General features: G+C 48.1%; 1 protein-coding gene and 1 long non-coding RNA gene across 7 annotated transcripts in view; one reads left to right on the plus strand and one right to left on the minus strand.

Annotated features, from left to right (window-relative positions):
• The window catches only part of JSRP1 (junctional sarcoplasmic reticulum protein 1), a 58685-nt gene that overhangs the window by 23455 nt on the left and 10478 nt on the right, over positions 1-24752 (plus strand). Inside the window, exons 1-3 of one of the 6 annotated variants that reach the window (XM_019489934.2) lie at positions 2259-2448; positions 7128-7200; positions 23858-24037. The gene's annotated coding sequence lies outside the window, so the exon portion shown is untranslated. The other 5 variants (XM_019489935.2, XM_019489938.2, XM_019489933.2 and 2 more) reach the window with 5 other exon arrangements.
• Positions 14277-19509, minus strand: LOC132246473 (uncharacterized). Its single transcript, XR_009457795.1, has 2 exons — positions 18629-19509; positions 14277-17346 (listed from the first exon to the last, which is right to left on the minus strand). It is a non-coding gene; the product is annotated as an uncharacterized LOC132246473 (long non-coding RNA).

The following is a 24752-nucleotide window of genomic DNA, read 5'->3' on the forward strand; positions in this document are numbered from 1 at the left end:
GTGCTTGCATATCACTTTTGTATGTAGCAGATTAACATAAACTGCTGGAGGGAAGCATTTTGACGATGAAAAACCAGGCAGAGATCAATTGTTCTCTGGTTGCATGGAAAATTACTCTAGCTACCACTTTTCCCTTTAATTGAGCTGCTCCAAAATATGCTGGGAGAGGAGGTGAGCAGGCAGGGGGGAAGGAAAAAGGGAGGCATTCATGTATATGCAGGGGTTGAGGACTGCTTCACTTTTCTGCCTCTTACAGGCTTATACTCAAGTGCAGATCATCACCTTTCAGCGTCCCTGGAAAAACAGGCTGAAATCAGAAACCATTTCAGAGTCAGCCATTTAAATGTCAGCAAGAAGAGAGTTTTCTCATACGGCGCCAGACCTAACACAGCTCTCCAGCACCATCAGTGCCATTCTGCTTTGGATACAAACAAGAGCAGATGGGAGAAGTGGGTGCCCTTAGAGGGATTTGATCCCAGCTCTTATTATTAATCGAGTTTACTATTTCATTGCCTGTGGCCCTTTTTACGGTGAACACAATACGGAGAGCATAGTAAGCAATCCTGGTCTCTTACAATGCGAATAGGGTATAGAAGCTGATGGAGGAACCCTGTGACCCTGGCCGGTTGACTTCAGTTCCTCTCTTTCTGCTTCAGTTTCCCCCTCTGTGAAAGGGGAAGAATACAGACCACGCAGGCAGGTCCTGAGGCTTAATTAACACCAAGTACTTGGAAAGGAAGATGCCAGAGTAACATAAGTAGTTTATCATCTGAAAAAAAAAAACTAGCCAAGCCTTTAAGATCAATATTTGAAGAACAGATTTTATTACAACCACAAATCACTCCCCACTTCTACAAAAGCAGGTGTTTGAAGAATAACAACAGTGGGATCCTGTGCTCATGTATGAGCAGATCCTCCCACCCACTCTTGCCTCTGGCTGTCTCCACACAGCAGATGAGCTTTCTGGGACTTTCTTATAACACTTCAGTATCTGTGAAATCATTCTCATGTGAATTTATTCATTGTCCTGTGGGTTCCTCCCCCCCTTCTCTCCATATTTTCTTTGTTCTGAATTTATCAGTATCTTTCCTCAGGATTTTTCAGTGCCTGTTCCCCTTAGATTAATTTTTCTGCTGTGTTCAGTGTTTCATTTCTCCTCTTGTCCTCTCTCTGGCTCTTTCAAAACCTGCCAGTCTTCTTGAGCTACTGATTATACTCAACAGCTTTCCTTATTCCTTTGTGCATGTCTTCACTCTGCTTTTCTTCTCCCTCCTCCGTCAAATGCCTTTTTACCCTCCCCCATTCCCAATCCTGTCCAGCTTTCCTCCTTATCTCTCTCTCCATCATTGCTTTTCCAGGCACAGACTCAACAATGTACTTAAGCACATGAGGAGTGTGAGAGAAAAACCCAAGGGATACGATAGTGCGATGATTTTAGTTCCCATTTGGTCTGCTTAGCTGCTTACAATTAAATGCTTGTTAAGGTACTTAGACATGTGCAAAGGGATCTTGGTAAATGAGAGACACAGCCCTTCCAACTGTCCTATCTCTGATTCAGCTACCCCTTTTATTTCCCAAATGAATCACTCCTGTCGATCCCAGCCCTCCTTCGCTCCTCTCTGCTTCTTCCCCCATTTTCGTTCTGGTGCGGATCAGGATCTGTGTAAGACGTATTTTACAGCTGGCTCAGCTGGCTGCACCCAGTTATCTTTTTTGCCTTTCTGTTTCCAAGCAGAGGAAATTTCTGCTGTCTGTAAGAATAGCTGATTGGCCATTGTCATCGAAGGAAGATGCAGGGGCGTGGAGGAACAGAGCTGCTAGTGCATAACCTTAGTGCTGCTTTGTTCAGAGAGATGTAAAAGTGGCAATGCAGGCTGGGTAGATCCACTGTGATCCCTGTCCCAATCGAGGCCCTGGATCCACTTCCAAATGTCACCATAGACGTTCCAGCCTGGCTTAGCACACCATGATCATAGTCTGAAGCTGTCTGAACCACAAGAAGGAGAAGGGGCTGTTGGAAAGTGAAGAGGGAAATAGGGATGCCAGTAATGGCATAAGGGGAAATTAGAGCTATGCATCAGTTGTAACTTGCTGATACTGAAATGTATTAAGCTATTGTACATGCTCCCAAGAGATGAAATGGAAGCCCCTCCCCATGGCTTGAGACATTGAAAAGTGGACTGTACAAATCCATCACTGACTGGAGAGGGTGGTATAGCAGGGAGTTGGTGCTCCTGCTACTTTAAGGAAAGTCAGGCAGCAGGAGAAGCAGGCTGCAGTTGAGGCAGAGGGCAATTAGAGAAGCCATGTGACCTAAACTGTACTGGGCTTACAGGATATAAACCCAGGGCCTGAGTTGGGCAGGTGAGCTGATCCTAGAAACCGTGGAGTGAGGAGCTGCTGAGTAGAAGGGCTGCAGCAAGGCTCCTGATTAACACCTGAGCTGGGGTAGGTAAGACTGGTGGTTCAGGGATTGAGACTGTAGGGGCAGTGGAGTTTGGTCTCAACTGGCCTGGGAATGGTGCTAGGGCCAAGGCCAAGGAGCAGGGCCACAGCTGAAGAGTGAGAGCCAGCAGGGCCAGGGGGCTCGTGGCCTGCAAGGCATGGAGTTGTTGGAGGTAATGAGGCATGGGCCTAGGAGATGCAGAGAATGCAGACCTGGGCCCTTGAGGGTCTGGGAAAGAGTTGTAGGTATAGTTCAGGAGACAAAAGCCTGAGCCCAGGAGGGGTAGAGGATGCAGGCTTAAACCCAAAATAGCCTGAAATTGTTTGAGGTGCAGAGGCCCAAGTCCAGGAGGGACTGGGATGGTTAAACGCACCAGGGCTGGAAGCCCCAACAGTGCTGGAGACTGTTCCAGGTTTAGGGGCCAACATTGATTGGAGTTGACATTGGGCCTGAAGGCTAATGGATGAGGGATTGACTGGATTGGATGAAGGGGCTTAACATGCCCAATGATTGGTAACACCTGCAAGGCCTGGATGTGAGTATAAGGGGAGATGAGGAGGCCATGTAAATTAGCCCTTAAGGCAATGAGCATGGACTCTTTTGTTCATGAGAATGAGGTCTTGCTTGGGGAGCCCTGGGGCAGCCTCCCTTTTTCTAAAGCCATAATTGTATCAAGGCATGGCAGGAAAGCAAACAGGAGATTGCCCTAACAAAGAAAGTAAAGATGACAGGGGCTGGAGGGTTGTCACAGCCACCCCTGGGGTGGGACCTTATTTCGGGTGGAATGTACTTGTCATCTTATGACAGTTATAATAATACTGCACAACTCTACAGCACTCTTAAAAGCTGTTTGCTTCTTACCTTAATGAAGCACTGTTAGTAGTATTCTCCACAAGTTATAGAAATGGAAACTGAGCACAGAACAGAGATGTGACTGTCCTGCAAACTGAGTCTGGCAGAGCCAAACCTTGGTCTCCTAAACTCTCAGGCCTATGAGAGGCTGCTTGATGACTCTTGATTTCTGATATGTGGTTTTGTCCAGCCTGTGCTGTTCAGGTCCACTTTATCCTGGGGACAGATTGGATTGCTCTGACAAGCTGTTGTGTTTTGCTGGTAATGTGAGATTACACTCATTAGCAAAGGTGCATTTGAGAGATGGTTTTTGGATAACCGTCTCTCTCTCTCTCTCTCTCTCTCTGCACCCAGAGGCTCATTTTTGCCTTTTCAGTCTGCTTTCCTCTGCAGTTTGAATCTCCCTATGAGCCTAATGACTTTCTCAGCCTTTTTTCCCAAGAGGTACTGTCAAGTATAAGGCAAATTACAGTGAAAAACAGAGGGTAACAAGCAGTGCTAAAGTCAGAGGTTGCTGTGCTGCTTTCTGCTATCTCAGAAGGAGTCAGATTCTGATACCCATGCCACTGGTGCCAATCCAAAGCAACTCTGACTTCATTGGAGGTGAACTGAATTTACACCTGTGTTGATATGATCAGAGTCTTACTAGTTTCAGGCCATGGGGTCAGAAATTCTTAATATAAACCAATTGAATTCAGCAGGTACACAATTGTCACATAAATGCAGACACAGTAGAGTGAGGGAGTAACAAAGAAAAGCAGTTAATGGCAAGGCAGATGCCTCTAAATATTGTACATCTTACTAGCTTATTAAGTGCTTTTTCCTCTTGCATATGTATCTCCTACACTCTGGGTGTGTAAATCACAGTCATTCTGCTTGGTCACTGAATTCCTAAGTGACATAAGTAGACATTTTTAACACTTTCACTGTTTTCTAAACAACATACTACTTTTAAAATAAGCTACTGATGCACTGGGGTTGGGATCTGGATGTTTTTACAGTTCTTTAACAGCATGAGTCATGACAAATTTGTAACATTAGTTAAACTTTCATGAAAAACCCTTGGCATAATCACTTATGGGAAAGCTGGGCAGTTCTGGGCAGTGATTGTGAGCTTGCGTACGGTTGTAAAATTGTTGTAAACTAGAACAGCTCTGTTGCAGTCAGCTGATTTTTACACCTGAGAGCATAGAAAGCCAATCCTTCTCACCTGTATAATCAGGTATACATTAAGCAAGATGTTTTCTGGCAGTCTTGTTCCCAGAAATGGGAAACAAATGACATCGAAATCCTAGCTATGATGGGCCACATTTTCAGAGGGGCTGCACAGAAGGCATTCATAAAACTTGCTGACACATCTATTTGCATGTGCAAAACATCTGCTGTTGTGTGTGTCTGATCACGTGTCTAATTGCCCCATGTGTCCAATCACTTCCATCTTTCTTCCACATAAAGCCTTAAACAATGATTCTATTCTATGTGTCTCTCCATTTAATTGGATTCACGGAGTACCCTTCAGTGTGGTATCTAGGCTTTTAATCTTTATCCTTGGAAAATTATTCACTATTTGGACCTGCCATGGCACAGCTACTCAACAAAATCCTGCCCCAAAGTGACATTAAAGGAAATTCTCACACAACATTTCCAACCTTACTCAGTTCAAAACCTCAATCCGCCTTGTGTTGTGATCAGTTGAATCTTGTCCTCTCGATCTCACGCTGGCTAGGCTATTTACTCACCTACAGAAGTTATTTGGTGAGATCATTCACCTTGAAATTCAAGAGCAAAACACGTAGGGGAAAAAATATGTTCTGTTGGACAAGCTAGCTTTAAAGAGAGGTCTCTCCTTCTCCTGTTTACTGCATGCTGGGCTAACACACAGCTTCCTTTTCCCGGTAACTAGAAACAATCCGGTAAAATAGAAGGATCTGAGAGCAGTGAGTTTCCTAGCAGGGGATGTCCTCTATTTACAAAATGAAAGGGGAAACTTGTCTGTCTAATCCTTGTGCTTCTTCAGCACCCAGCACTGCAGAATCCAGGGATCAGAAATGGGAATAAATAGTAGCTGCGCTCCACACTAGTTAGACATATTTAGCTCCCATGTGGCAGCTTGGACTTATTATACCCTGAAAGAGGCTTATTTCTAAATGTTGTGATGTGATTGCATAGTCCAAGGAAAGACTGTTCCTTCCAACCTCTCTCTGAGAGGTTTACTGTTCATAAATACACGTTCTTGCCCTTTAGTATTAAAAACTCCAGAGATTAGGGAGCCTTAAATAAGTGTTTTTAATGCAGTAGTGGCCAAATGGCTGAGATTTGAGGCTCCTAGATGCTGAACAAATACTTAGTATGACACAATCCCTAGACCAGAGTGTTAATCTAAACAGGACTGAGGATGGTAGAAGGAGAATGCACTGTACAGAGTGACGGGATATAAAGGGCCGTTCAATTTTGTTAAATATAAATAATTCTGTATTAAACTTTTGCCAGTTTTGCAGTTTGGAGACACGTGAGAAGGGTGTCTTTTGGGTCTTTCTTTGCCTTTAACTTGAACAGGAATAAAAAGCCCTAGTTGCATTTACATTTTCATTTCTCCTATACCAGCCCCAAGCAAAAATAATTGACAGCATTAATTTTGGGGCCTGCAGTCTCAGGTGGGGGCCCCTCTACATAGGCTTTGCTTGCATCTTTAAGGCCCCACTTGGGGGCAGTAATGTTTCAGAGTCCAATGTCTACCCAGAGGGTTCAAAATAAGGAACACAAAGATAAGAAACATGGTTCTAGCAGCTCTGTTTAATGGTGCCGCCTCTATTCGAGCTAATCTCAGGAGCTGTAATAGGAGGCCTGGCACGTGAAGGGAAGTAGAGGGAGTGCTGGGCCGAACTTGGGGAGTCCAAACCATCCTGTTGGACGGTTCCACTTGCCACAGCACTTCTTGAGGCAAGAAAACCCTTAATCAGTTTCTGTAGAAACTTAAATGATCTCCAGGTAGAAATAAGTCAGCTTTTCTGGACCTGCAAGATGCCAAGTAGTCCCACAAAGTCAGTGGAAATTAAGGTGAGGAGGATCAAGCCCAGGGAAGGAGAGTTACTTTTGCGACTTTTCTGCCCAATCAATACAGCCGTGTTAGGATTTTTTTTTTTAATCCCATCATCACTTTAAAATGGCCGTTACTGCGCTCGGCTATTTCCTGTATGTCTGTGCTCCTACCTGCTTGATCTCGGGGCACGTTTCACCAGTTAGCGGCTTTCTGCCTGGAAATCCCAGACCACTCTTATACACATAACAGGCATGATTTCACTCTGATCCCCAAAGAGGAGATAAACAGTCATGATACCACCCATTTGGAAAATGAGTGGAGCATGCTATGCTGCACTGGGACAAGGCACCAGGCTTTGCTTCTTAAAATACAGTGAAGATGAAGTTGTTTGGTCTCCTCGAGGGACACTGAGGATGAGTAGCAATAGCAAGACCAGACCTGGGTCTAGTTACCCTTAGCAGCACAGACAGAAGTTACAGAAGACGCTCGGTTTTGAAACTTCATCTGACCCTTCATGCAATGTGGATTCAGATTTTCACTCGATCGGCCACTTTTGAAACTATCTGTAGCTGTGTGCCTGTGTTTGGTCATGGCTATAAACTGCTTTCTGTGGCCAGATCAGATGACAATTGTCACTTCTGTCTGTGCCCTAAAGGTCCAGTCTTTTCTCAGGTGTGATAGGTTTTTCTCATCCCCAGCTGAAAGCTCTTCCCAGGGCATGGTCCTGTCTGAGTCCGGACCTTGCAGGCCATAGCAGAGAATTAATTCCTTAACATCCCTCCACTATAGGAATGCTGCACCCTTACTGCTCCTGTGGCTTCCTGGGTCCTGGAAGTGGGTTACCAAAAGAGCATCAAACCAGGTGAGAAATGGAGGGGGGGTCCCTGTGCTCTGTGGAACTGAGGGTGAGAGATGATGCTAGTATGCAAAGAAGATGAAGAGCAATGGCTGGTCACAGGTGGGGGGAGAGCTATATGCATTCTCACAGGTGTCATATCGCACAAGCTAACCTGCAGCCAAGGGATTCATAGATTTCATAGATGTTAGGGCTGGAAGGGACCTCGAAAGATCATCGAGTCCAGCCCCCTGCCCCAGGGGCAGGAAGTCAGCAGGGGTCATAGAATCCCAGCAAGATAGGCATCCAAATTTCTCTTGAAGGTGTTCAAAGTAGGTGCTTGAACCACCTCCAGCGGTAGGCTATTCCAGACCTTGGGGGCTCAGACAGTAAAGAAGTTCTTCCTTATGTCCAGCCTGAAACAGTCTTGCAGGAGTTTATAAATCCCCAGACGTTCCCCCAGATCCTGGTGAACACCCCTTATAAACTTATAGGTGGCCACCAGATCGCCCCTGAGCCTGCGCTTTTCCAGGCTGAAGAGTCCCATAGTTCTCAGCTTCTCCGATACCAGTGTCTACACTGTTAATGAAGATGTTGAACAAAATAGGTCCAAGGACAGAGCCCTGGAAGACCCCACTGGTCACAGGCACCACGACAATTGACTTCCGTCAACCACCACCCTCTGGGTCCGACCATGGAGCCAATTCCCCAGCCAGCGGATCATGGTGGATCTGAGGCCGCAGTTAGCCAGTTTTGTCAAGAGGGATACCATGGGATACCAAATCAAAGGCTTTTTTAAAGTCAAGATATACCACATCAATCTCTTCTCCCTTGTCCAGGTGATAGGTCACCTGGTTGTAAAAGGAAATAAGATTGGTCAAGCGAGATCTACCCACAACAAACCCGTGCTGGCTGTCCCTCAGGATGTTGCCATCAGTCAGTCCGATAAGAATGGCCTCTTTGATAATCTTTTCTAAGACCTTCCCTGGGATAGAGGTCAGGCTGATGGGCCTGTAGTTTGCCAGATCCACTTTCCTCTCTTTCTTGAAGATAGGCACCACATTGGCCTTCTTCCAGACTTCGGGCACTTCACCAAAGCGCCAGGAGCTCTCCAAGATCCCTGCCAGGGGCTAAGCTATGATGCTAGCCAGCTTCTTGAGTACCCTGGGGTGATGACTATCAAGGCCAGCTGACTTGAAGGTGTCCAGCCTCTCAAGGTGTTCCTTCACGAGGTCAGCATTGATGGAGGACAAGGGATCTCCCTCACCCGGATGCCTGGCTCTAATTTATTTCTTCCTCAGTACACAAGCTTTCCTGGTGCTGGATCTTAATTGAGTCCAGACAACTGCATCAGAAGACTTTCGTTGCAGTAAGTACAAGAGGCCATGCCGGAAAAGCACGCTTCTGTGGACCCACTATCAGCCCTGTAACACACAAATGATATCTTAAGCTCAGACTTGGTTGTAATATAAAAGAACTGACCCCCACAGAAGTCTCTGTTCTCCTGTGTGGTTATTAACAGGATATTTTTTGGCTTTTGTGGGTCTTTTGATGATATATTTCCCTGCTGCTGTGCTAATACCCCTGTGTAGAGCACTGCAAGAAGTGACTACACCCTCCATTTACTGCTTGCAGAAAGGCACGTACACACATACCTTTTAAATACAGGGTGTTTTCTGCAAAGACATTTCTGTTCATTATGGTTTCTCCCTTGACCTTTCCTCTCTGTCAGTTCAGAAACACTACTCTGTGCTGTACTAACTCCTGGAAGATCACAGTCGCAACCTGGATTTTGCAGAACACATGCCTCTCCCGCAGACTGGTGGGTGGATAAACACCAGTTAAGCAGAATGATATTTTTCCTTGGCAAAAGGCCAGGTCTCGGTTATTCCCACGTAAATCCAGAATAACCCCCCTGATTTTCAGAAAAGTTGCTTTGCATTTGCACCAGTGTAACTGAGATTAGAAGGTAACCCGAGCTATTTGCAATTTATCCCATAGTCTTTTGTAGACGTGTGAGTATAAGACATAAAGTAGCTGTCCTCCCTACATGGGACATAGGGAATCTGTAGTACGTGTGAGCACTGAAGGAGGACCAGCACCCCTTGCAGATGGCATGGGGTGATACTGAAATGTAATTGTGTGGTCACTTATTTGAGTAATTGGATTTATTTAATGCAGTTACTATCTGTAACTGCATACAGAAGCTGCCCCCACTCTGACCACGCAACTCAAACCAGCCACGAGCTTACGGGAGGCAGGCGGCAAGATAAACATTACTGTTTCGAACTTTGGTTCCCTACAATCTCCTTCCTCCCAACTCCTTTTATAACAGACAGCTCATGAATTTGGCCATCCTGCTCTCTGTTACGTTAGAAGGGTGGCATTATTTTTTTTACAGTGCCACAAGTGTGCATAGAGCTTCACCGACCTCTTTAAAAATATAGGTCCCCTCTTGGTGGCACATACAGCCTGAATAAAATGTGTCGGTGGGAAACGGCCACAAATAGAAAGCTCATGGGCAGTGAAAGATCATGATATGCCATATTTATTAATGAGACATCTTCTTTCTGTTGTTTCAACAGAAGCGGGCATGACCCTGGAGCCTTTAACACCCCCGTCCTACAGGAGGGATAGCCCACTCCTATATTGACTTTGTTTTAGCCCAAACTTGTTACTAAATGGGATTCCCTGTACAGAGTAGGCAACAGTCTGCAAGACAGCTGTAAAAATGATGAGCAAAAAGGGGGGGAAAAATTGAGCTTGTGCTTTCTGATGTAGTAAAGAGGTCTGAAAAGTTTGATTTCCTTGTTACACTAAATTTTGTAATGAAAATTCACTGTCGTGTCCAGATTGACCCATTCTTTGGCTGGAAAAGTCAGGAGTAAAGAAAGCAAATTTTAAGAACAGGAGGAATTTCTAGCTGGTTCTTTTCATGCCAATTTATAATGAACTTAAATATGGAGACTGCTAAGGATTTGGGAGCAAGGAAGGCTTTGTCAAAGTTTCCATAACTACGGCCTTTCAAGTCTGAAGTGAGAGATAACAAAATACAGCCTTCAAGGTGTCTGGTACGTTCTTCAGCCCAACCAGGAAATGCCAGAGAAGACGTTCCTGTAACTTCCAACTTTTGAAAAAGCAGAAGCCAAACTGTTCAGGCTGCCTTCTACTGTCACGAAAAAAAAAAAGGTAAGGGGAAGGGGGAAACCATAGCCCAGCGTTTAAAATCCTCTAACCGTGTAAGACTTCTTGAATTTGAACTCGAGCGCAGAACAACAGGAAGAGAGAAGCTACCGTGAGACAGACGAGTAAAGATCAAATCCAGTGGAAAGAACGAGGGAGACAGGACAGGAAAGCTTTGAGGGGGGAAATTAAACCTAGGACTTGTGTTTTTAAAGAAGAAGCGGCTCTATGCTGGCATTGCCGCTCTGTTTGCCCATTAACCAATATGTGGAGTGGGACTTAGGATGATTTAGCCAGCCCTAAAACTCGTCTGACCTGCAGGACCTCCCCCGTCTTCCTAGTGTACTAGTGCAAGAGCCAGAAGGAGGGGGGGGGGGGAGGAATCCTACTCAGCCTCTTATTATCAGAGAGGCCCTTTCTCATTGAGGGCCCTGCCATGCAGGAGCTTGCTGTGAAAGGCCAGGTTGGATGATCTTCTGAACACGTTTGCAAACGCCGTCTGCTAGGAAGGGTTTGGGGAAGGCTGGAGAGAGACTTCCCACAATGATAAAGGGGCAGAAAGAAGCTGCTTCATGTTTCCAGCCCGCTGAGCTGCAGTTGAAATGTTCATTTAATGCTGCTGGGATTTAATTGTGCTATTAATGGTATTAGGGCACCTAGAGCTGTGGGTAATGTCTCTCTCTCATTTTAAATTCAAATAAAAGACCAGCAAATGGGCAGAGCTGGCTCCAGCGCGAGGTACTGTCTGGGCTGCAGCTGGACTATGCTAGTGCAGTTACACGCTTCGTTGGTGTCCCCACTACGTTACGCTCCCTTCCTGATGGATGTTCAGACCACAGGCCATGCTTGTAAAAGATTAAATTCGAAAGTATTTACTTCTTTTGTACGTGCCCTGCCCTGAGCAAATGGAAGGATACAGCAAAAGGATGGAAGCCTGTATTTCAACAGGACTTTATTCTGGGACTTGATAGGAACCAGCTTGTCTGCAATGGCCATGCAGGAAGTCATTGAAGAAATGTGGTTTGGTGGCTGGAGGAGAGACCCACAAATCAGGATTCCTGAGCTCTGTTCCAGCTGCTGCCACTGACTCGATATTGTGTGTCACGTGAGGCCAGATCATGGCCTGGCCCTACGTGGCAAGCGGTGCAAGTTATACCCCTCTACCAACTACGACTACAGGTGCAGAGAGGACAGCACGTGCTGTGTGCCTGGGTTATTTTCCTGCCCTCCTGTTCCCCCAGCAAGTAGCTGGGGCAGGGGTGAAGGGCCGTGAATTTGTGAATCCACAGATCTGCAATCCAGAGGGGTGTAACGACACAGCTGGGCACCCAGGGCAGCTGCCACATCCCGGGGCAGTGGTGACTTGCAGTGGCTGCTGTGGTGCCAGTGCGATTGTGCAGCTATGGTGGCAGCTGGCTTTTTTCTGCCCCCCACGCTCTCCATCCCTATCTTTATCCCAAAGTTGCCCAGTTGCCATGCCCTAGGTATGCCACTGTTGCAAGCCCAATGTATGGCTGAGCGAGCATGCTGAGCAGGAGCTGTACTGGTCAGGGCCTGGGAACAAGGGGAAAGCAGGCTTCAGGACCCATTTCCAATCCTTACCCACAGCTAGGAGCAAAAGCTCAGCCTTACCCGTATCTCCCTCTGCCTCGGTTCCCTTATCTGTAAAGAGGAGACTGTGATATTTCAGGACAAGACAAATTTTAGACCAGAAAATTCCCAGCAGTGGCCCTTTAAGAAGTGAACAGCGTAGCCTGTTTTCCCTTTCTGAATGGCAGTTCCAAGGACGCGTTTCTGAAATGTCATGTTCAAACACAGTCGCTCGCTTGTATTTTCCTCGGAGGTACTAACGGCTGCAGATCTTCAAAGAGAATAATGATTAGCCCTGAGCAGCTCTGGGCTGTGAGAAAATGTATAATGGAACAATTATTGAAAGCAGCCAAGACTAAAAGTAGCGTTTAATGGGATCCAGCATCTTCTGTTTCAGCTGACCTGAAAGCTGCCCGTTCTGCCAAGTAAAGAGAGCAAAAGCCTTCGGAGATTCGTGAGGCCGAGTATGTAGGTCGCACGTGGATTAGAGTGTGATCGGGTTTGCTTTAACATTGAGCTGCTCCGAATGTATAGAGATCACGCGTTCCACAAAGGGATCAATGCTTTGAGATCGCTTCTGGATTGATCATCGAGCACTTGGCCTCCCGAGGCAAAGGCAGGTTCGCTAAGGGTTTGGGGGCGCAGCAATAGCTTACAAGCACTTTTTACATTCGCCTGATGTAGAGCTGGGAGTCGGTTGCATTCAGAGCTATGGGGCAAGGAGCCATCCACGACAGGTTCAGCATCCCAGTGTCAGAGCAAGCTTCCCCTGCTCCGACACACACACACGTTGAGACCCGGCGGTAGAGGTGGCACAAGCCTGAGCTAGATGAAGCATCTCTCAAATCAAAGGGAGAGATGATTTCTCAGGGCTTATTCAGTCATTGCTCTCTTCTGAGATTGCTGCTAATTGCCTCACTTGTTGGCAGCTGTCGTGGTGGCTTTGTGAAGTCTGTGGACTGAAAATAGACTGAAAGGCAGGAAACTCATTGCGGAGAGTAGCAGCTTTGTCACTGGTTATCTGTGCCGCCTTTGCAGTGGCAATCTGATGGAGGAGGATGTGTCCCAGCACCCCCCAAACCACTCAGATGGCATACAATGTGCACTAAATCATAAGAAATGCCTATAAGCCCCAACCAAAGACACACAACCTCTTGTGCATAGTGCCGCAAGGACCAAGAAAGCATGTTGGGTTGCTTGTGGGCCTCCCCTTTGTACAGTGTGTCATGAAGAGTGGACAATGCCTGTTAATAGAAAGCAAGGCCTGTCTGTGAGAGTTGGCCTGAACTGGGATAAATGATATGTGGTTCAAAACAACCCCTCAAAAGGACATACAGGGATAATGTGACATACAGCTCCGCAGCTCTTCCGCTTATAACCGACCCCCTCTGTAAAGGAGACTCCCGAAATCCCAGTCCTGGAGAGCCACGTGAGAGCTCGTCAGAAAAGTCCTTTCATTTGCCGAAGGCTGCTGTTGAACGAGGTGCGTGTCCCTGCTGAACCGGCTCCAAATCGGACTCGGGGCTCACGTGGCAGCGGTAACTACTCATGTTCCAGCTGGCCAGTAATTGAACCTTGGACTTCTCCAAAGCACGTTCAGCCGGAGTCGGCTTGGAGCGTCCAAGCAGGGGTGGGAACAGGGCTTCAGTGCCGTGCTTTGAGTCCTGTTATCTAAACAGCTGATTTGGGCCGAGAGGGAGGGGGTGCTCCCTGCTGCTTTATCAGAAGAGGTGATTGTAGTTGGCTTGGTGCCAGATGCAGAAGAGGATCCGATTTCTTTCCAGTCTGCAAACGGTGAAATTCTTAAATGCTGGTTTGGTGTAGGCCATTCTTGAATGCTTGTGTAGGCCATTTACAAGTGCTGCTACAGCAGGAGTGGGCGAAATACAGCCCGTGGGCCAGATCCGGCCTGCCAAGCCAGTCTATACAGCCCGTGGGGCCCCTCCAAACAATAATTATTACCAGCCCGTGGTGGGACAGAGCCCACCCAGCCCCATGGCATGCAGACAGGGAGCCACGGGGTGTTGCACACCATCGGGCCGGGCAGGCTCCATGCCACCACATGCAGCTTCCTTCTGGAGTGCTGAAGCCCCACATAGAAGCACGAAGCCGAACCAGCCCGATGGCGTGCAGGTCCCACCTGCAGTGCCGTGAGCCCCACAGGCTGGCATGGTCCGATTTGAAGGCGCATGCCAGCGGACTGGGCAGGCTCCGTGCTGCTGCGTGCAGCCCCCGGGACTCAGCTGGAGCGGCGTGCCACACCCCCACACACACTATGATAGAGTAAGACTTTACATTGAGCTATATACACTATGCAAAACACACACAAATCAGGACAAAACAATTTTTTAAATAAAATAAAAATATGTTGTTATAGTAGACGTTTGATTTTTAGTACGATTTGGGTTTTTTTCCCAGTTCCAAGATGGCAAGTCCCCCCTCCCAAAAGGACCGTTTCCAGGGGCAAAAGTCAGGGGTTAGGGGCAGGATTTCCAGTTGCAAGACGGTGATCAGGGCAGGGGCTCTCGACAGCTCACCAAAAGTCATTAAGTGGCCCGTTAGCCAAAATAATTTCCCAGTCTTGTGCTACAGGGTACCTGCCTCTAGAGGCCTACTAGCGCCTCCGATCTCTCCCGTCACCTGCAATGCCTTTAATGTTATAGTAGGGGAGGCTTAATGTACAGAGGGCGAGGCATGCTTTGAAGAGGCGAGCCCTGCCTGGTCCAAGGCTGCCCCTCAGCCTTGTCCCAGTTTTACTCTTGCTGAGCCCCCTAGCTCGGGGTCTGCTGTTCAGGGCCACAGGCTCCCGGCTCGGCTCCAGCCACATCCCATGACCTCCGGTTCCAGCACGCACAGTCTGCTGCATGGCAGGTAGGGGCCTGGAGCCCTGTTCTTCCTCTGCCACCTTCTGCTTTATAGTCCAGGCAAGTTTGGCCTCCTGTGGCCACTTTAACCATCTGGCTTTACAGTCCAGGCAAGCTCAGGTTTATTCGGATACAGAACACGCTCTGTCCACTCGGTGCCATTTCGAGTTGGCGTGTCCCCCGCTCGCCCCCTACAACCTAGCCCCCCATGTGGGATAGCAAGAAATGAAGTGGCAGGAAGTGAGTGGGAACGGGGGAAATCAGAAGCCCACAACCGAGGAGAAGGGACCTCTACCAGGGAAAGGAGGCATCCGCAAAACCGAGTAAGAGAGGAAGAAGGGGAAAAGAGCCAGGCACCCCGGATCCTCTTCCCATTCTAATACCGGGGCAGGGGCCCCGTTACAGCTGGCAATGTGCAAAAGGCAAGTGCAGTGAAGTGGCGCCAATTCATGCCAGTGTTCAAACCCCTGCCAACTGAACTGGACCAGGCCAAAGCCTGGAGCTGGCGCTGATGACATGGCTAGGACTTCACGGCCCTAGACAGAGGCGAAACGTCATTATGAATTCTGCTTGAACTGTGAGTTGCGATCGAAACCTTTGATCACAAAGAGTTACGGGTTCACAGAGACAGAAGGAGAGAGAGAGAGACAGGGAACAGCATTAGATTATAGAAAGTTTGGGTTGGAGCGGGCCTCAGGAGGTCATCTAGCCCAACAATTAGTTTCCTTTGTTCTTCACTGGCACATCCCAGAGGGTTGTGGGGGGCTAGTGCACCTTCTTTTGCCTGCAAAACCCATAGGCCTGAATTCAGCCACCAGGACTATTCAACTAACATTGCTGGGAACGACCATGAGAAGACATAGCCTCTTACTGCCACCAGTGTGCTGACAACAGATAGCGCCGTGTGTCCAGCACATGCACTACTTTGTCCCCACTGGACGAGCAACAGCTGGTTGTAGTTACCTACGGGAAGGATGGATGTGATGTGCAGGAGGGCGCCGTAATACAGCATTATCTTGCCTTCTCTTAGGGTTACCTGCTCGCTGGTTTGGTTTTTTGCGGGGGGTTGTTTGTTTTTGGGGGGGAGGTGGGGGTGGACTTCTGCTCAATTCCTCACTGTTCCCGGACACCCAAAAAACAGAAGTCACCACAAATGATGCTTTTCATCTTGCTTAGCAAGGGGGAATTCACCTTTCCCCCCTCAGACAACGCCTTAGCCACGACGTTTCGTGTTTGTGGCACTTCTAGGCTGCCTACTGCAATGTAACCGGGGTAGGAAAGGAAAAGGCCATGCGGAAACTGGAAACCACCAGATTGCAGCTTGCCGTGGAATGGAGATAGTACATACTGCCAGCACTTCTTGCTTCTCGCTGGCCCCAGCCGATACCATCCATGTCAAACCAACAGGTCTGATCTTTTAGCTCACAACGATCCCGAGCGGAGGGGATTGGGAAGAGGCCGAGCCGCACTGTAACGCCCATCCCTTCTATAGGCTTTCCTGCAGCATCAGAGGTAACAGGCAATGCTTGGCTACGTTCTCCTGGATAAGCAAATTTGAGGTTATGATGAAGAGTCCCAGTCTTGTTTCAGAGGCAGTTTGCGGAGAAGCTCAGTCCTTGTCACAGCTCTGCAAAACCACGTGCTTCATCACGCCTGGGTAGAGAAGTGCTGTCGGTCTGTGGTAGGCAGGCAGGACACCACTCCGAAACAGTGAAGCCTCGTCAAATATTTGTTATAAGTATCAACTTGCACAATCCATCTCTCTCCAGGTCCTTAACTTTGTGTTAGCAAGCATTACCCAATCACGTTGTTATGCCTGGTGGCAGGGAGCCATGAGAGCCGTCAGCTTCCAGATTGCCCTAAGCTGTCAGTCTGTAGCACCTCCACAATTAAATGGTTCAGTTGCCTTTGCTAAAATCCTCCATTTCAATGGATTGTTTTGCAATTCATGATGGAATCGAGATTTGCAGAGAGAAAATATATTGCATTGCTTCTTTTGATTTTCAGCAAGTTCCCTAATGATGATAGTGATTTGAAGTCTGTAGCATTCCTAAAGTTAACAGATGATATAAAGAATGGCCTTGGCTGCAACTAATACATTTTTACCTCTGGGTTGGAAGGCAGCAACTATATTTCAGTGCACAGAAAAGCTGCTGAATAGTGTTGGGAGAGGGAATGGTGAAGAGCATTGCATCCAGTAAAAATGCAGCGGAGGAATCTCAGGTCAGCCGAATATTGTTGTCTGGGTTGGAATTGGGCCCGTTCCTTGAGTTTGACACCCGTGCCTTGGGATTTGTGACAATTGTAAAAATCCATGATCATTTTTCTACAGACTTGCTTTCTCTTGCTGTTTGCCACAGAGCGGCCTTGTGGATGGAGAACTGGACTGGGGCTCAGATCTCTTGGGGGGTCTCGTCCTTGCTCTGCCATTGTTCTGTTTGGACGGGTTGGGCAAACCATCTCCCTTCTGTGGTCCTCAGTTTCCCCCTTTCTAGAGATAGCAGTACTGACCTCCTTTGTAAAGCACTTTGTAGCCCTACAGATAAATCCATAGAAGAGCTAGGCATTATTACCCCAGAGAAAATTCCTGTGGCAGCCCAGCCATAAGTACTAAATTAGAGAGGAAGGGTTGCCCAGTATTAGTTTATGGCTTAACTTCAAGTCCCAGCTCTTCCACAGACTTACTACCTCAGGAAACTTCCTAAGAGCATGTATGCCTTACAGAGCTGCTGCTGCTATAGCTGTATCTGCATTGGTACATCAGCAAAACCCTCCAATAAATATGCAGTTGGTAGAAGGGGCTGTCTGCCTGTATAGTCACCCTCCTTCTCCCTTTCCAGATCACACAAGCTAAGACAGCAGGAGCTCTCTTAGCTAGGATGTGAGCATCTCACACCCCAGAATGACATATGTATGACAGGGGGCTCTCTCAGGGCCGGTCTGTCATTGGCCCACCCACCTGTTTCTGGGCCAACTGCCCACCTCCTCGCCTGCCACGCCTTGATGATACATAATTATGGTCTTAGTTAGGTGGAAAGTGCCCCCTGGCATCGGGGCAAGAGTGAGCAACCATTTGCAGCTCTGTTCCTCCCCTACACTGCAGCCCAAGCCTCGCAGATGGCATCCAGGTTAATATTACTCCCAGCCTGAGACACCAGAGCAAACTGAGTCCAAAGTCGGGCTCCATGCACATACTCATTCATACCACCTCCCCTCTCACAGGAGGCCTCTTCCACTCCACCTCTCTCACTGGGGCCTCTGGCATACTGCCCATTACCGGGCCACATCCCACCGCCCTGCTCCTCCTTGAGCGACCCCTCTGGGCCATCAGGCTTCACTACTCACATGCTGGTCTCGCCACGCAGCCCTTTCATGTCCCACGAGTTCCCCTACTCTGCGTGGTCTGGCCTTGTGCTGAACCCTGGGCTGATTCTGCCCCACACCCCTCAGCGGGCAACTCTATACACTCACACACACATATATTTGGCTTCTCATCTCCACACCCCCAACTGGGGCCATGGGGCTTCCCTCCCCAGTGGGGGCTCAGGTGGCCGTACCTGTGCCTGGCCCCATCTGGGTCTTACACCCACCTTGGGCTCAGGTGGCCGTAGCCATGCCTGCCCCCCTTGTTCCCACAGTATTGTGGGGGCTAGGGGTTAAGGCACCCCAACCCACCTTTCACTGGGGTAGTAACTGGCCTGGGGGCTCCCATGCCACTGGGAGCCCCCACCAGGCCACCCACTCCCTGCAGGGTGCAGTTTTAGGTCGTGCCCAGGACCAGGAGCCTCCAAACCATCCCCTTAAGCACCTGCCCTTACCTCCAGGATGTTGCATGCAGCCTGGCATCCAGGTGATGTTTCTGCCTGGCTGCCAGCAACGATCTGCTCTGTTTATATAGGTGGCCAGAGTTCTAAAATGGCTGCCGCAATCAAGCACCTGCTGGCTGCTTGTCTCAGCCCTTAAAGTGGCAGGCACCCACAGTGCCCTGCCACATGCATGCTGGTGAAACTCTGTGGTATAGACCAGATCTAAGTCCGTGGCTCAGCACCTGACAAGCATGGTGTTAGACAAGGGTGGTCTTCAAAGACTGGGAGGCACTGGATACTATGGTAATGGGGATGAGATAAGTACTTTAGACAGTTCACTCTTCATTGTAGCTCTGTTTGCATTCAGGGATTAGTCACTAGCCCACACAAGAATGCTGAAGCTGTCTAAAATCGCTCTTTTTAACCCCTGCCAATGAAGGACGTGGTTTGGTGGCTTTTCTTTATGTAAAAGATAGGTTTCGTTCCACAGTTAGCAGTGCCTTTCATCGTCCCGTCGCTTTCTCCAGCACCCAGCTTTTCCTTGAAAGTCTCCCCTCTAACGTAGATTGAGCAGATGCTTGTGAGTTTTGCAAAGATCAAAGGTCAAGTTGGCCTAGCTGAGATAATCTCCTTAGCAACAGCTTCCAGGATGGCTCCGGTGGCCAGGTCGTGAGTCTGGACCTGTGGAGTTTACTATACCGCTATACTCCTGAGTATCCACTTCCATTGAAAAAACAAGTGTGTGGGCCTCGTGACTGTGGAGGTAATGTAGGAAGTGCAAACCGAATGCAGCTGATGCTGTGTCGCACATTTGAATCTGCGGGCAGCCTGAAACAGTAGCTCCGAGAGGTGCGACTTGTCCCACTCGTCTCAGTTGTGGCTCTGGGAATTCTTCAGTTCTGCAACCACAGAATATGGCCTTTTCCCAAAAGGCCATGAAATTCCTCGTTTTCCCACCAAAATTCACCCTTTGTTTGTGGTCTGCCTGCCCCTGCCAGAACCTCTCAGTAGCTGCCTGCTGATCTCCAGCATAGGCTGACGAGCTAGGACACGTGGTCTACCGAACAGTAACTTGATGAGCCAGGGAGATGAGATACTGAGCTTCCCTTCTGTGACATTTTGGTTGCTTGAACTCCAAGGAACAGAAACCCGGGGAACGGAGCTGAGCTACCTGAAGATCATGGAAGGACATGGGTCGGCGTGGGGGGAGGGGAAACATCTCTAAAACGAATCATTATTGAAAATAACAATCAACGAATGAACTCTTCCAACTGGGTTTTTGCATGGGAAGGAGGAATGGGACAAGTTAGTCCTGACGGGAGGGTAAACTGCTGTTGCAAAATTTAGGGGATACAAAGATCCACTGGTATCTTTTCACCTGAAAAACGCCAGCAGGCTGCATTAATGAGCCTCAGTAGGCAGATAGACACATACCCAAGTAAAGGCAAATCACAATGGCAGGTCGGGTAGGTGCAGAAAAGCAATCCCTGCTAACAAAGAGAGCCCAGCAAGGCCTGCATGAGCAGTGGGCACAGCCCGGGCAGGGCCTGGCACCGGCCCAGCGCTCTGCTCAGTTACCGCCAGTGTCAGGTTCAGCCGGGGCGTTCTGCGCCCGAGCTCAGCTCCTCTCCTCTCCTCCCTGGATCATGTTCCCGAGACTCTTTCCCTCCCTCGGAGCTAGCCCCGTCCCAGAGACATGTTACCAGATTCAGGTCAGGAGAGAAACCGGGATCCAGGGGAGTTTCAAGGGATTAGGAAAGAACTTGCCTCTGGGAAACTCCTTCCTGCATCTGCCTGGATTAAACTGTACAAGGAATATTGGCACATTTGTCACTTGGCAAGGAACTTCTTCAAAGCGAAGCATGTGGAGGCAAAACACCCCCCACTCCCTCATCGCTGCAGGGAATATGGTGAAAGATTCCCTGAAAAGGAGGAGAACTAGGTTTGTGTCACATTTTCCTGCTCCAGGATGAACACCAAACATGCAGAAGGAGTTCTGTATTTTACCATGATAGGTCTTGTCTTGCTATATATTCCCTAGACGAGTCCATCGCCAGCTGGAGGAAGAACGGGATTACAGTATCCTGAGCACCAAGTGAATCATGATTAACTGAAAGCAGGAGGAACTTTGTTTCAGACGGTTTACGATGTTCTGGTTTCATTACATCTCCCTAAATCCAATAAACCGAACATGTCTTTTTAATTAACAGTGGTGACCTTATTGGGGTGGAAATAATGACATCAAAGGGGTGGGGGAAGCAAGAGTTAACAGAATCAGGCTTTGATTTATCAGTTCCATCTAACTTCCCTTCCATGATCTGGTTCAGCCTTGAGCAATATTGAGTATTATTTGTATTGCAACGACTGTCTCAATAATTAGGAAGATGCCGTCACTTCTTGGTTTTTTCCGAATGGCTATACGGTGACCACAAGTTGACAGGGGCCGTATTTTCAAGTGTTTGGGACCTGCAGTCAGAGCCAGGTTTTCCAAAGGGCTCATACTACAAAGTTTTTGTGAAAATCTGATTGCTTATATTGGAGCCTAGATCGGAGCCGATTCTTTTACCAACGTGATCTGACATTTATCCTTTCTCTTGAATCAGGCTTGTCACTGATCCCCAGTCATGCTCCTTGGCATGCTTCCTTCTTCTCCTTTCCAATTAATACCCTTGGACCCATTTATTAAAACCTGGGACAATTATAACCCTTGAACTAACTAAACCATTCAGTACACCATAAACCAGCAATAAAAGGAGCATACTCTTTTGAAGGTCACCTTTAAACTAATACGATGGCATCCTTTAAAAAATGCTTTGCACGCTGTTTTTTTATGCTGATAATAAGAAACAGATTGAACCATTTAAAAGCATTTAAAGCAGTGGCGAGGCCTGCATGCACTCATGCTGTTTTCAGCTGAGCAATAAGCCGTTGAACTTTTTTGTCTGAAGTCCCAAAGGAAAGTATAATTTTTTTATCATGTAGGCTGGAATAGCAATTGCAGAGAGAGCGACTGAAATCCAGGCTTTCACACTGGAGCATTGTGGGGGAAAAAAGAACCTCAGTTAATAAAGACAATGTATTGTGCATTAGCTTTGCTGCCCTTTGTAGCTTTATTGGAAATAATTTTTTAATAAACAGTTTTTTTCTCCTGTTAGTCTAGCAATAAGGTATACATCATCTGCTTGTCAAAGCACAGGCGGGTGCCATGGAAATGGAGAAATGTCACTACAAGCACCGTGAGATTTTGTGGGTTTTAATTTTTAAATACAAATGCAAAAGTTACCTTTTCTAGTTAGTTATGCGTCCCGGATGGCCCTGTTTGCGATGTTAACACGGGTCCGTTGCATCGAGTTTCAATATGTTCTTGGTGCTTCAGCTCCAGTGATTTGTATCTGGAGTCTCGGTATTTTAGCGGTACTGCTGTCCCACTTCTTGGGGTCTGGTGACTTATATGAAAATCTCAGCTTTCGTTGAATAAAAATAACAAAAAAGCCTAAGTCTGGAATCTGCACAGTTGGGGAGACAGGTTTGAAAATGTATGAACCCCAAGGCGAAAAAACCAGGAGCCCAACAAAAGGATCCAAAATGTTTGGCTTTTTTATTTTAAGATCTCGTGATTTTTTTGAATGCTTCAGCTTAGCATTACCACATCCTCCTGTTTCTCTTGTTAATGAATTGCTTATGTTCCCAGCACAATTAAGGGTTTGTAGCATTCCTTGAATAGGCGAGTGGTCCTCCTGGTTTGCATGATACTACTCATGTGAGAAATGCTTTACAAGATTAGGGCCTCTACTTTTAGAGAGGGGCCCAGGCCCTGGGCTGTGTCCAAAAAGCACTCAGCACAACTGAGACAAAGGATAAAAGTAGCATTAAGTTACCTTGGGCACATCTACACGTGCGTTTAAGTGCAACTAAATTTAACACACATTAAACTAATGAGCATTAAGTGATTTTTGGCAGGTGTCTACATGTGCAGGGACGTGGCACTAAAGTTAGTGCCACGTCCCTGCAGCCCTGCCATGTGCCCCTTGGGGACTAAGTTAGTGCTGGGTTGTGTCTACACATGCATTAATGAACTTTAACCTCGCCTAAATTTGATACCTGCATTTGCAAATTTAGGTGCCATTAGCCTAATTTCACCACTGCGAATGTGGATTAAGGGCGCGCATGTGTAGACACGTGCCCGTAATATATGTGAAATTAGGCTAAAGTGTATTAACGCGTCTTGTGTAGACGCACCCTTGTATCCATTTTACTATGGGGCCAACAGACTCCTCGGCCATACTCCAGCACAGAGGCTGCTGTAGAGTAGAGGTGTCTTGGGCAAACCCCCCCTAGCAGCACACCAGGAGCCAAGAGAGAAGGTGCTACAGCTGCCTGAGGTTTCCAGGCATGGAAGAGTAACTTCAAAGTGCCCCATCTGCTTGATGCAGGGTCCAGGGTCTCTCCTGCACCGCACCCTGCCTGCAAAATGCAGTGCCACCTGGAAGGTGATACTGTAGGAAGCTTACCTGATCCATTTGCCTCCTTTTAAAACACTAGCAGCGATTTAACTTCACAGCCTCAGTTTTGCATTAATGCTCTCGCTGCCTTGAATTTCCTTGCTTGTCTCTTTTATCTGAAAGAGGGAAGAGAACCACCTGTGCCTGATAAGGTTTGCATTTAAATGGACCGAGCTGAACCCTTGGTAGTCATCACAGTGAGGTGGAGGAGGTAGTCCTCAGACAGGAGGGAGGTGAAAGCAGATGGGGCAGAGCTAGTTCCTGCTGCTACTGTTTGGCCAGAGCCCGATGTCTGTGAGGCTGTCTCTGGGCAGCAGCACCCCTGGAGTGAGATCTGAAGAGGCCAAGGTATATATCAATCCAACGATCCTCTCAAAAAAGCTCCGTTAGCCTCAGCATGACTAACGTGGAGGCCTTTGGGTTGAAGTTTCAAATCTCACCCATTTCTTAGCATCTGCAAGCAAGGAATAGTGGGAAATAAATATTTTCCACCCCACTTGCTCCTGCCCAGGTCTTTCCAGCCTTTTGTTTTCCACGAGGCACTCCAGCATCCTTCCCACTTGCAAGTGGAGTAAAGAAGGGGGGGAAGCCAGGCTCTGGGATGAGTTCGTGTCGCTACTGCATAGAAGAGCTTCGGTACCTATGGGCCCCTCCTCTCTGCCAGCGGGCAGGGGCACAGCAGATCTGTCGGGAAAGGGAGCCAAGGAGCCTCATGTTTAATTCTTTCTCTCTCTTTCAGAGTGAAGTCAGACCCTTTTCTATCTCCTGGGACTGAATATTAAAGCGATGGTCGCTTTAGCCTCCTATGATTGGTTGATATTTTGCTCTGGCAGGACCCAGCACCTGTTGCTGTATATTACTCTATAGGGACTGAGCCGGACAAGAGGCTGAAGGCTGGACGGCTGCATTCAAGCCCTAGGTATGACTTTGTGTTGCTTTTAACACTTTTCTTTGAATGCAGCCGAGCCCCTGGGCACAAAGCGTTTGCCTGCATTTGAAAGCAAGCTCGCGGGCTAGCGGGTGACAAGGCTGCGCGCAGATAAAGCCTGTGGTTCGGCTGCCTTGAACGAGCTGATGGGGAATGGAAGGGGGCTATTTTTGGAAGCTTCTTTGATGTGTGTCAGCGGTGGAGTCACACTTTGGACCCGAGCTAGTTTCTGAAACGTGGCTGCGGACAGGGAGGTAGAGCCGCGCGGTGACTGCATGCGTGCGCTCCGTGTCCACCTGCGCTAAGTGCTTCACCAGCAGGGCCCTGCGCTAAGGCACATACAGCCAACGTAGCGCACACGGGCTGTGGGTAGGGCCGTGAGCAGGAAGCCCGACCTCGAGACCTCCTTCGGTGAGTTTTTCGCAGGCGGCGGGAGGAGGGGCGGGAGCACAGACCCGGAGCTGTGCGTGCTGGAGCTGGCCTGTGGCATCACCACCTTGTCAGGAACTTAGCTCCCACTTTGGAAAACTTCTTGAGGCCTCTGACCTCTTCCCAAAGTCAATTCTCTTCTGCTGGCTGATGCAGCCCATTTTGGGGCCCTCTTGACCATGCTGCCTTGTTGCACTAAACTGTCCAGCAAGGCTACTTTGCTCTACAGAGGCAAAAACTGTGCTGAGTTGCACGATGGGTGTCCCTGGCTCAGCGG

Source organism: Alligator mississippiensis, chromosome 16 (genome assembly GCF_030867095.1).
Source record: "Alligator mississippiensis isolate rAllMis1 chromosome 16, rAllMis1, whole genome shotgun sequence".
Taxonomy (NCBI): Eukaryota; Metazoa; Chordata; order Crocodylia; family Alligatoridae; genus Alligator; species Alligator mississippiensis.